Source organism: Lathyrus oleraceus, chromosome 3, assembly GCF_024323335.1.
Source record: "Lathyrus oleraceus cultivar Zhongwan6 chromosome 3, CAAS_Psat_ZW6_1.0, whole genome shotgun sequence".
NCBI classification, from domain to species: Eukaryota; Viridiplantae; Streptophyta; class Magnoliopsida; order Fabales; family Fabaceae; genus Lathyrus; species Lathyrus oleraceus.
Genome location: NC_066581.1, coordinates 87694847 through 87707882, shown reverse-complemented (window position 1 = coordinate 87707882; position 13036 = coordinate 87694847).

Here is a 13036-nt window from a genome sequence, read left to right as displayed (position 1 = left end):
TTTCCTTTTAATGGCCAAAACGACTGTGTTTAGATAAGTGACCCAGGGAATTACAAAATGCCATCCTTGCTAATTTCACATTTTAATCACCAATCTTGCAAAAATCATAAATGCTTCAATTTTAATCCAATTTGAATGGGATTTTTTGTGTTGTGTTCATCATGATCTCTACTTTTTTATCATTATTTTTCCAGAATTTTTGGATGAGTGGTTTTTAAATGGCCTTAGGGTTTGTGACATGTGACCAAATTTTGTACACTTTGCCAAAACATTTGTGAAATGGTGATACTTTATCCAATGGCCCCCAAATTTTTTGTGCTTAAACTAGACACACTCATGGCGATTTTGGTGTAGAGTTTGTGAATTTATCATTGCTGGTTTGTGAGTTATGAATTTTTGAATTAAGGTGTGACAATTTGTGTCACACCATTGATGTCCAACTTCATGATTTTCATTACCATGATTCTTGACCTCCAATTGATCCAAATTTTTGCATGAATGTACTCTTGTATGTCTAGTTTACATGTGAATTTTCTTGGGATTATTTGTGGCATTTCCTAATTGTTTGAGATTTTCTCCCCTGCCCAGTCAATTGTTGACCTTGTGTGATACATGCTCCCATTTCATTTGTGAAATTCTCATACTTTATTGGATGGACATGAAATTTTACATGAGATAACTAGACATCCTCATCTTTGCCATGGTTTTGGTCCCATTCATTTATCATACACCATCTCTGACTTATGATTTTTCTAAGTTGATGCATGTTTGGTTGACTTCTTTGAGCATGTTCAAATGTGCTTTGACTTTCTGATTTTCATTGACTGCCTTCCACTTGTCCAAATGTGATGAAATTTGACATGCATACCATGCTATGTGTTAGGAGTGATCATGATTTATTTGGTGATTTTTGGAAATGTTTGAGTTGACTTTTGAGTTAAGTCTTGCTGTTGACTCCTATGAGCTTCTGTTTGCTATACTTTGACCTAAATTGTTCATGAAATGATGATGATGATTGATATGAATGTGAAACCAATTGGGCTTGTTTCTTAAATGTTTGAACTTGATTTTGATTGGACATTGTTTGCTGTTTTGACTTTTTCATTCACTTTTGACCCTAGGCTTGTCCTAGTGGTCCTGTTACTCACCTTTGAGCTTATGTTTTCAGGATGACCAACAAATGACCAATGAGACCAATTCTTTTTGATTGAGCTTGCTTGGATATCATTGATTAACTTGTTTGTTTTGTAGGTGGCTTGGCTCACATGCCTTGAGCTTTGTGCATTGCACATTTTATCTGCTTGTGTTGACTGTTGACCTTGGTTTCATTTTGATTTAACTTTGACTTGTGTACTAATGTTGTCTGACTGATTTCAGGTACTTTAGTTGCTTTTAGTTCCTTGTGAACTTTGCTTTGCTTTGCTTGTATAAGCAATTTGCATTGAGGTATGATTTCTCATCTTCATGTAGTCTGGAAGACCTGGCTGGTTACTTGGCCAGGCAACTGTCTGAAGTCCTCCTTAAGAGGCAATGTTTGTGGATGTTTACTTTTGTCCTTGCATAGAGTCAAAGACCTCCTAAGTGAAGAGGCAATTGGCAGAACCCAAGGGATATGCAACCTATCCCCTGCTATTCAGTGTGTCATCTGCTTTGCTCACACCACTGTGTTGATGCATTACAGATACAAACCCAAGATCTTGTACAATTGTACAGTTGAGTCAGTCTTAAATGTGTAGAAGGGTTCCCACTTTCTGAACCCACACATTCTTGTCTTAAGCTCTCCCAGGCCAGGGATAGAAGCAATGAGGCACACCCCTCATCTCCTTTCATCTGCTTCACCTTAGCCCCGCAATGGCAAGGTTAAGAGCAACTTTCACCCAGTTCCAGAGGTTTGTTTGTTGAAGTTGATATGACCCCTCGACTAAAACCTAACCCTTGTTTGAGCCACTTGCTTGTGTATAGTGTGTGCTATCTGTGCTTGTAGGATTGTTTGACTTGCTTCCTGTGCAAGTTAGGATTGTTTGACTTGCTTCCTGTGCAAGCTAGGATTGTTTGACTTGCTTCCTGTGCAAGTTAGGGTTAGTTTAGACTTGCTTCCTGTGCAAGTTAGGTTTTGCTTGGCTTGCTTCCTGTGCAAGTTAAGTGTGTGTGGCTTGCTTCCTGTGCGAGCCATGCTTAGGATAGGCTGGCTCCCTGTGCCAGTTAGCTAGAAACCTTAACTTAGGGATGATTTGCATGATAACATCTAGGCTCGAGTCGTAGTCTCCCTAGTTGTGTCTCCCTCTGTTATCTGGTTAGGCTAGTCCTTTATCCCTCTGTAGGGGAACTACATCGCCCTGATCTTCATACCAGATGAAGTATGTAGGCAGGAGATTGAGCTGATCTCTCCGGGCGCCCTTTTTCTTTTTTTGTGTGTGTTGTCTGACAGTTGCTAGGCTCGAGTGCCTGACTCCTTAGCAACTTGTTGTCTGTTTGTTTGAGTGTGTGCTTGACAGTTATAGGCTCGAGTCCCCGACTCCCTATTAACTTGTCGTGTTGTTGTGTGCTTGGAAGCTGATGTAAGTCCATCGAGTGGCAGTTAGGTTCCAGTGTGCGTGTGTTTGGTTCGGATGCTGATGTAAGCCCAGTGATTGGCATTCAGGCTCCAGGTTTACCTTCTTGAGTGCGTTTTGGTTCGGATGTTGATGTAAGTCCAACGATTGGCATTCAGGCTCCACGTTTGCCTTTGCCTGTGTTTGTTTGTGTGCGTGTCAGCCGAGCTACGAATGCTCTGATTCTTCTCTCGTCCGAGAAGATACGTATGCATAGGATGCGATATCCTAGCGAGCATGTGTCGTTCCCCAGTTCGAACTACTTCGACTCTGATGTCTATGCCTGATAGACTAAGTAGGCCCAGGATGCGACATCCTGCCGAGTTCAGTTTCAGTCAGTCTCTTTCGTTTCTTTCAGCCAGTGTGTGAGTGTGTTTTGAGCAGTGTTTAGCAACCATTTTTCCTTCCTTTTGTGCGTGGATCCCGTAGAGTACTACGGATGCGTAGGGGTGCTAATACCTTCCCTTCGCATAACCGACTCCCGAACCCATACTCTTTGGTCACGAGACCATGTCTTTTCCTAGGTTTACTCTGAGCGTTTCCTTTCCCTCTTTTGGGATAAATAACGCACGGTGGCGGCTCTGTTGTTCTTTCTTTTCCCGCCGGTTTTTCGCGCGATGCGACATTGTCGTTTAAATAACTGTGTGTTTTCGCTATCCGTAAATATCGAGTATTTCATTTTCGCCATCGGTAAATGGTTTCGTTTCATAAATGTATTCTTTCCTTGGTGTCTATAAACATCTTTGTTCGGTGTCGGTAAACATCGAGTTCCTTCCCAGTCATCGGTAAATGTCTGGTCTTGTTTCGCTTATAATCATCTTTGTTCGATGTTGGTAAACATCGAGTTCCTTCCCAGTCATCGGTAAATGTCTGGCCTTGTAGCGCTTTCCTTGATATCGATAAATATCAAATTTGTTTTGAAGCCGCCATCGGTAAATGGCCTCGCTTTCTTTGATATCGGTAAATATCAAATTTTTTTTGAAGCCGCCATCGGTAAATGGCCTCGCTTTCTTTGATATCGATAAATATCAAATCTGTTTTGAAGCCGCCATCGGTAAATGGCCCCGCTCTCCTTGATTCGTCACCTACGGAGTGCAAATTCTCCGGTTCTTTTGGTATTCAATCCCTATTTACCTTGAAAGTCTGATAGTGGATGCTTTCATCCGTTCAGGTTCACAGTTGATTGAACAGGGGCAGCTGTAGCACCTCAAATTTGCCCTCCTCATTCATGCATTCATTTTAGGTCATTTAACATTTCATATTGCATTTCATCATGTCAATCAGAATTAGCTCCAAGAGTTTGTCTTCCAAGAAGCTTGGATATCATCCAAGTCACTTTGTGGGTTCTATCTGAATGATCAGTCAACACAAGGGAAATTGTGCATCAACTAGGGTTTTTCTCAACACTCAAGGAAGTTTGTATTCATCTGGGTATCAAGGGTGCATCACCTTCCTCATGATCTTCCTCTCCTCAAATTTTCATGTCTTATCAGCAAAGTTCATCTGAATTAGGGTTTGACCTCTGGTCAACTTTGGTCTACTAAAGCAGTCAAAGTAGGGTTCCTCAAGGATTGAGATGCATTCTTGGTTTGAAGGTCTTATGGACGTTGTGTAAAGCTCTCGGGAGCTAGGGTTTCATTTTCAGAGGTTTTCTTCAAAGGATCAAGCTTAATGGGCTCAGTACAATTCAAAATTCAACTGTGAAGTCAAAAGTCAACTGTTGGTCAACTGAGGGTCAAATGGCTAGGGAATGACTTGAGATGCTTCCAACATGTTCAAATGGGGTCTATTCATCATTCAAAACATTATTCTTGAAGGAACAAAGGTCCAGTGCACAGGTTACCAAATTTGGAAAGATGTTCCTGAGCTGTCATGCTCGCTAGGCGAGCAGAATGGTTCGCCTAGCGAGACCCAAGATAAACCACCAGAGTCACCTGCGCCCAGAAGAAACTTCCTGAACTGTCATGATCGCTAGGCGAGCAATCCTTCTCTAGGCGAAGCCCACGCTTCCTCCTTCGCTCCAGTGAGCCTTGATGATGTTGCTACTGGAATTGCTCGCTAACCTGCTCGCTGGATGCTCGCCTAGCGAGTAACTGCTAGTTATGCTTTTATCCAAGTCTGGGAGTGTTCGCTGGAACCTCGCTGAGTGCTCGCCTAGCGAACCCTTCGCTACCTCACTCGCCTAGCGAGCTTGCTGATATAACAGGCAAAATATCAAAAGCAAGGGCGGTTTTGAGCTCTTTCTCAGGCATGACAGTTGTAGATCTTTGTCTCCCCTTTCCAAAAAGTCATATTTCAAGGCCATATGATGAATGGTTGAAGAGTTATGGTTCTTGAATGGTGAAGTGTGCATGAAGGTTTTAAGAAGGCATAACTTGAGTTTGACAAGTCCAATTGGTGTGGCTCTTTTTGCTATGGTTTTGTTTTGAGAAGTACTTCAAAATGGCATGCAAAATGACCTATAATTTTGCATGATTCATCAATGGTGCAAGTCATTTTTCAAGCTTTCTTTCATGAAAAGTCAAAAGGACTCATAATGACATCATGGAATATTCTCATGTGCCAATCATTGGGAATTTATTCAGCATTATTTTTTGGGCCAAATCCACCTTGGGATTTGAGCCCATGCATTCCCACATGTGTGGAAAAGCCATACATGCACAAAAATAACAAAAAATCTTGGACTTGAAATTCCTTCATTTTGAGCCCACCAAGCCATAAAAATCAGAGTATAAACTCTAAAAAAAATTGGAGCAAACCCTAATTCGTGCAGCCCCCATACACTCTGAGAAACTCACTTTCCAAAAATCATCTCATACTTGATTCTCATCAAATCCCTCCATACATCCATGAAAAATAAAAACCAGTAGCATATTCTTGATTTACACACTCTAAGGATCACAAACCACCCTTCATTTGAGCCATTCCAAGCAGTTTCTAAACAGAGCTTTAATGGAGGTCGCTTCTTGAATCTCAAGATCTGGACCGTTTCAAGCACAATCAAAGGTAGCAAACATTCATAGAAGTTCAAGGGAGGTATTCTGGAGTTTATCTCGTCACCATACTGAAGTTTTGGAAAGCGCCATTTCCGGTAACTCAAATTTCGACTCTCTTATTTCGCTCATTTATTATGCCTAAATGAAACTACATGCTATGGTGATGATGTAGATGTGTTTACTTTTTAAAATGATGCAATATTGAGTGAGAAATCTTGATTTAAAGTTTTGATGTTCAAACTTTTTGTTTATGATTTGAGAGATTGGTGAGGATTCATGAAAAAACTAATAGGATTTTTGAGTTCCTTGCATAGGGTTTAGGGGGGTAGCCCCATTTTCGTAGAGTTCCGGGCCGCGCGTGGAGGAGGCCGCCGCCGGAGGTGGCCGGAATCCCGTCGGCGTTACTGTTCATGGCCGCAGTGTCTTGAGGAAGAAGATGATCCCATGGCCGTTAGATCTTGTTGACTTGTCTTTTGATCCAAAGGCCCACATTTTTTCTGATTTTTGTTTTTGATTTTTTTTTATTAATCACTTAAGTGACTTGTGTGACCAATTGATTTTGTTGCATATGTGTCACATGCCATGTACATATTTCACCCTGTTTTATTTTATTTTTTAAAAATAGCAAAAATACTCAAAAAAATCTGAAATTTTTTGTGAGTGATCCCTGTTGAGTCATTGATTTTTTGGTACCATTGACCAATTATTTCATGACATGTGGAATTTAATATGAATTTCTGATTCATTTATGTGCATTTTTTACCATTTGCATTCAAACCTTCATGAAATTCCATATTTTAACCATTCTGACCCAAGCTTTTGCACACACCATCCTCATACATGTTACTAAGATGTGGTAACTAGTTTGATTATTTTCTATGTCATTTTGCTAAGGTTTGGCACATGAATTTAAATGTTGCGTTTTTGGACGTGTTTTTGCATTTTCAATTTCTCGATTTTTGTTTTCATATCAAATGAGTCTGAATGCTCCTGATTTTTTGCATGATGTTTATATATGTTCAGTGGAACCTTGTGTTAAATTCCCATGAATTTAGGATGCATTTTCAGTTTGATTTGGATTTTTGAAATTGATGTTTGCATTTTAGTCCCTATTTTGATGCTTGCTTAGCATGAGGCATTTGTGCCACTTCCTTTGAGTGTTGAAACCAATCCTTTTGCACATGTTTTAGTATGTATGCCATGTCTTGATGTGTGGAGCCTTGCCCCCTGACTTTGAGTTTTGATACCCTTTTGATGCATTTGTTTGACAAGAGGTTTAGGCCTCCTATCTTTGGTTGTTTTCGCGAACTTTTGTGAACTTTAATAGCATAATTCATGTGGTTGCTATGATTCTTTTGTTTGGTGCAACTCTTGATTGAACCCCATCTTGTTATTCTAACTTGTTTGTTGAGTTTTTGTAAGGGCTCACATGACTCTTGAAGAGATAGCTTGCTTGGTATTCCACTTTATTTGTGGGATGCCATTTGGAGATTTATTCTGATTGCTTTGCTGACTTGCTTTCTTTGATGGTGCTAGCTTGAGAGATCTCTGGGTTTCTTGTTTCTTTAGTTGTTGTTACTTCGGATCTTTATCCGTGTGGTAGATCTCTTGATCCCTTTTACATCTTTCCAGCATTTTACCGCTTTTTTAGCTGGAAGACCTCGATAGGAGGCAATGTTTTTGTGTGTTTACTTTTGTGCCCAAAGACCTCCAAGAGGAGGCACCAGTGCTAAAGACCTCCACGAAGAGGCAATTGACGGATAAAAGGGATTAGTAGTCAATCCCCCGTTATTCAGTGTGTCGTTCTTTATGCTCGCACTACGTGTCGATGCTTCAGAACAAAAGCCCAAGATCTTTTGTCCGGTCAGTCAGTGGAGAGGGTTTCATCTTTCTGAACCCCCACGCTTTGTCATGAGCTCACTGAGGTCTTATCCTCATTACCCTTTTGATCTGCTCACCCTGATGTTCAATGTCAGTGGTTAAGAGCCCATTTGATTACCTTTCCATGGCTTGTTTATCGAGGTTGATATGACCCCTCTTGACTAAAGCCCTACCCATGTATGTTTGAGCCCCCTTGTTGGTGTGTTTACTTTATGCTATATGTTTTTTTGTGTGGTGTGATCGTCTCCCCATAGGATTGCTAGGCTTCGTATAGTCTCTCGTTTGCATGTCAATTAAGGTAGCACAGTTCCTTCGTCTAGGACTTCCTTTTTGCATGAGCATTCCTAAAACACAAACAAACTCTTCGATTTTCTTTTCTTAAGAACACGTTAACTCCTTCTACTACAGGTGAGTAAGTCTCCAAAGGTCGAGCATCCGGTAGATTGCGTAGTAATGTCGTTCATCTAAAAAACACAAAACAAACAAAAATAGGTTAGCCAAGCTACGGTGCTCTGATTCTCAATCCTTCTTGAGATACGTATGCAGCAGGGTAGGGCCTGTGCGAGCAATAACTCTTTCTTTTCCCTACTTTGATTTTCTCTCTTTCCCATCGCATATAGGACTTTTTATACACACACTTTAGACATAAATAGCAAGCGTGGATCCTGTGGAGTACCACAGACGTGAAGGGGTGCGATAACCTTCCCTTCACGTAACCGGCCCCCTTTCTCAGTTTTCTTTGGTTCGAGACTTTGTTTTATCCGTTCCCTCTTGGTTATGCAGTACTACCTTTCCCTCCTCTTGGGATAAAAGTACATAGCTGGAGACTCTACTCTTTTTTCCTCGCCATCTCTTTTCGCGTTTGTACTTGGATTCGGGAAATCCGGGGAGCGACAATCTTGTACTTGAAAATGAAAGATTGTGATGAACCATTGCTTGAAGAAGGGCCAAAACTTGGTTCCCGTTGGGGCATGGTATTTGATGGAGTTGTTAATCAGTATGGTAATAGCATTGGGGCAGTGATTATTACTCCTCATGGCACGCATATCCCATTTACAGCTAGATTGACCTTCAAATGTACAAACAATATGGCAGAATATGAAGCTTGCGTTATGGGGCTTGAAGAGGCCATCGATCTCAAAATCAAGTATTTGGACGTCTATGGAGATTCAGCTTTGATTGTGAATCAAATCAAAGGTGAATGGGAGATGAATCAACCCAGTTTGATACCATATAGAGATTATGCGAGGAGGATTTCAACTTTCTTTACAAAGGTTGGATTTCAACATATCCCTCGAGATGAAAACCGGATGGCAGATGCTCTTGCAACATTGGCTTCAATGATTGTAGTGAAATATTGGAATGAGGTTCCCAATTTGACTGTAATGCATCTTGATAGGCCAGCTCATGTGTTTGTTATTGAAGAGATCAAAGATGAGAAGTCGTGGTATTACGACATCAAGTGTTTCCTCCAAAGTCAGATTTACCCTTCTAGGGCATCGTTGAAAGATAAGAAAACTTTGAGAAGATTAACCGGCAATTTCTACCTGAATGGTGATGTTTTGTACAAGATAAATTTCAATATGGTTCTGCTCAGATGTGTGAATAGACATGAAGCCGACTTATTGATGACTGAAGTCCATGAAGGTTCCTTTGGTACTCATTCCAATGGACATGCAATGGCAAAGAAGATGTTGCGAGCAGGTTACTATTGGCTGACAATGGAATCTGAATGTTGCAAATTTGTGAAGAAATGCCACAAGTGTCAAATCTATACATATAAAATTCATGTTCCTCCAACACTGTTGAAGTTCATTTCCTCTCCATGGCCTTTCTCCATGTGGGGAATCGATATGTTTTGCATGATTGAGCCCAAAGCTTCGAATAGACATCGTTTCATTTTGGTGGCTATTGACTACTTCACAAAGTGGGTTGAAGCGGCAACGTATGCAAATGTAATCAAGCAAGTTGTTGTAAGGTTTATCAAGAATCAGATCATATGCCGTTATGGTGTGCCGAGTAAGATCATTACTGATAATGGATCGAACTTGAATAATAATATGATGGAACCTCTTTACAAAGACTTCAAGATTGCACATCATAATTCTTCTCCCTACAGACCTAAGATGAATGGGGTTGTTGAAGCTGCAAACAAGAACATCAAGAAGATTATTCAAAAGATGGTTGTAACATACAAGGATTGGCATGAGATGCTCCCATTTGCTTTGCACAGGTATCGTACATCCATCTGCACTTCAACAGGGGCACCTCCTTTCTCACTTGTTTATGGCATGGAGGTTGTGCTCCCAGTAGAGGTTTAGATCCCATCACTATGTGTGCTCATGGAAGCCAAGTTGACTGAGGTTGAATGGTGTCAAGCCAGGTATGATCAGCTGAATTTGATTGAAGAGAACAGATTGACTGTCATGTGTCATGGTCAGTTATATCAGCAAAGAATGAAGAAAGCTTTTGATAAGAAGGCCAGACCTCGTGCGTTTAGAGAAGGTGACCTTGTGCTCAAGAAGATTTTATCTTTCAAGCCAGATTCTAGGGGAAAATGGACTCCTAATTATGAAGGCCCATATGTTGTCAAGAGAGCCTTTTCAGGCGGTGCTTTGATTCTTACAACTAAGGATGGTGAAGAGCTCACTCGTCCTATGAGTACAGATGCAGTCAAGAAATACTTCGCCTAAAAAAAGAACATCTCACTAAGTTGAAAACCTGAAAGGGCGGCTTAGGCAAAAATGAGCGTCTCGGTGGATTGAACCCGAAAGGGCGATCCAGGAAAAAGTTAGAGACATAAAATAGAAAGAATTATCCTGATAAGTTGAGTACCCCCACCTTGGGATAATTTATGCAAAAATTAGGGATTATGGCAAGTAACTGCATCCTGTTGATCTTCAGTTTTGAAAATGCTCTTAAGCACAGCGATCGATGTCGATTCATTGTCCCTAGCAGCTGCCAAGAGCATAGTGGATATCAAGAGTTGGTAGAAGGATTAGTGATCATTGTATTTAATGTACCCCCTTTTCATGTAAACTACCATTTTTCAACTTTGTAAAGATCTATGGGGTCTTGTCATTTATAGAGTATCATTCCATTAAATAAAGTTGAGCTTTATCCAATTATTTCTATTCTTATTTATTTCAGCCAAATAGATTTAAATTTTATTATGATCATTGTTGAAATTAAAATTTTTAAATCATTTTTCTTAAACATATAAAAGCATGAATTTTAAGCAATCGATTTCATTTTAAAGGAATATCAACAGTGGTTCGAAAGCAATAAGCCCTAATTGTGGAGCATTATTTGGTTCTCCCCAAAGCAGTATGCGCATTTCTCTTTCATCCCCGACAACATTATTCAGCACTCAGTGTTTGTTCTCCATTCCCCGGCGCGGTAGCCAGCTGAGTTGGTTGATCAGTCCCCTGCGGAGTGTTTATTCCCCAGCCGATTTGGGTCTCCAGTGGAGTAAGAACATTTTCCTCGGCAGTTCGCGTGGTTGCGACAGAAACTTCAGTTTCCTTATCAATCGCCATCAGATTCGCTCCTAGTCAGAGTTTCCTCCTGGTTTCGGAGCAGTTATTTGTGTTTATCCTCGGCATGGTTGTCTCCCATTTGATATGGTATTGACCTAAAATTCCCTGCAGACTTGATAACAGTTTTCCTTAGCAAGTCTCTTCCTTCCCTAGCTATGATTAAGCTTTTGGGATGTTGATCTCTTTTCTCTCCAGCAATTGTCTCTATATTTTGTGGATTGACCGAGAATTGTATTGATGATTCAAATCTGCGACACCTTTGTATCCTTTGCGATCATTTTGTCAGCATAATCATCATATATGCATAAACATGTACATATACCTTCATATAATTTCGTCATTTGCATCATCGCACTTGTTGATTCATTCTTGTGATTTTAATTCTCTACTATGGTGGTACTTTATTCCCATATAAGTTTGGTGTTCGTCCTCCTTCAATAGTAGAATGTCAGCCCCTTAAGCAGAAAGACTTTAACCTTTCTCCTTTCCCCACTGAGTTACTTCCTCGTGGATGATTTTTGTTTCAGCTTCCTCCTCAGTTGATTATCTGGATGGAACCACTCCCCTTGAGTTATATCCTTATTAGGTTGAGTCTTGATTGACCGTTTCTTTCTAGATCTTGCCTAGATATATGCTTTGGGTCCCCTGAGAGTTTATTACCCAGTAGCTGGTAATATTCTTCTTAAGTTTGCAGTTTGTTACTTCATGCCCAATACCCGGCAAAAGTAACCCTTTTCTCTCCCCAGCGGATTCATTTTCACATTTCCCAGGAAGTCTATCCTTGATATGTTCATCCTAACCGATGACGGATATTTTCTTCCCCTATTTTGAGTCTATCCTTGATATGTTCATCTTAACCGGTGACGGATATTCTCTTTGTTGGTATTCTACCCAGTAAAAAGGTAGTTGTAATCCCTACATTTATTCCTCAGAGAGTTAATCCTTAATATGTTCATCCTAACTGATGACGGATTTTCTTCTCTTTGCGGTCTTCTGCCTAGTAACCGGTAGTTGTAAATCCTGCTTTTCTCCCCTTTGCAGAGATTATCCTTGATATGTTCACTTTAATCGGTGACGGATATCCTCTTTGTGGTATTCTATCCAACATTCGATAGATGTAATTCCTATTCTTTTGTTCAGGTAGTTTATCCTTGATATGTTCATCCTAAACGATGACGGATATCCTCCTTAGCATCCCCAGGCCAATCTATCCTTGATATGTTCATCTTAGTCGATGACGGATTTTCTTTCCTTTGAGTCTATCCTTGATATGTTCACTTTAATCAGTGACGGATATTCTCTCCCTTCGGTCTTCTGCCCAGTAACCGGTAGTTGTAAATCCTATTCCTGCAGTTTTTCCCCAGCGAGTCTATTCTTACCCAATAACCGGTAATGAATACACCCTCCTGACGTCCCTCAACGAGTCATCCTTGATATGTTCATCCTAACCAATGACGGGTGTCTTCTCTGTCAGATCTTGATTATCTCCTTACCCAGTAACAGGTAGTGGATAATAGATTCCTGCTCCTCCTGTGTTGAAGTTTATTTCTTCTCCAGTTGAGTTGAGTGCGTATTTTTTTAGTGAAATTGTTTTTTCTGCATGATTCGAGTACTTCAGTTTTATTCTGATATATTTGTTTCCCCTGCAGGTGTTCTTTTGTTTCCCCGACTGAGTCTTTCCATTTTTTATGGAATTCCTCTAGTCCCCCAGCAATTTTAAGTCGTAGCCTGGCCTACGCACAACCTTTTTATCCCCTCAGAGTCTCTGTCTCCCCAGTGAGTTTTCCTTATGGAATGCATTATGCTCCTGCGGACCGTCGGTCCCTCTGATTTCTTTTCCTTTGTGGCAATATTTTCCCATAGAGAGTTTATTTTTACATTCATATCAAAAGCATCATGAGGTCTCTCAGGGACCAAAATTTGTTTCTATATGTTGTTATTTAAGCCCGTTCTATTGAGTCGAAGCGAAGATTTTAACCTTCACCTCCTCAACTAGAACGTTCTTAAATAGGGGCAGCTGTAAGACCCA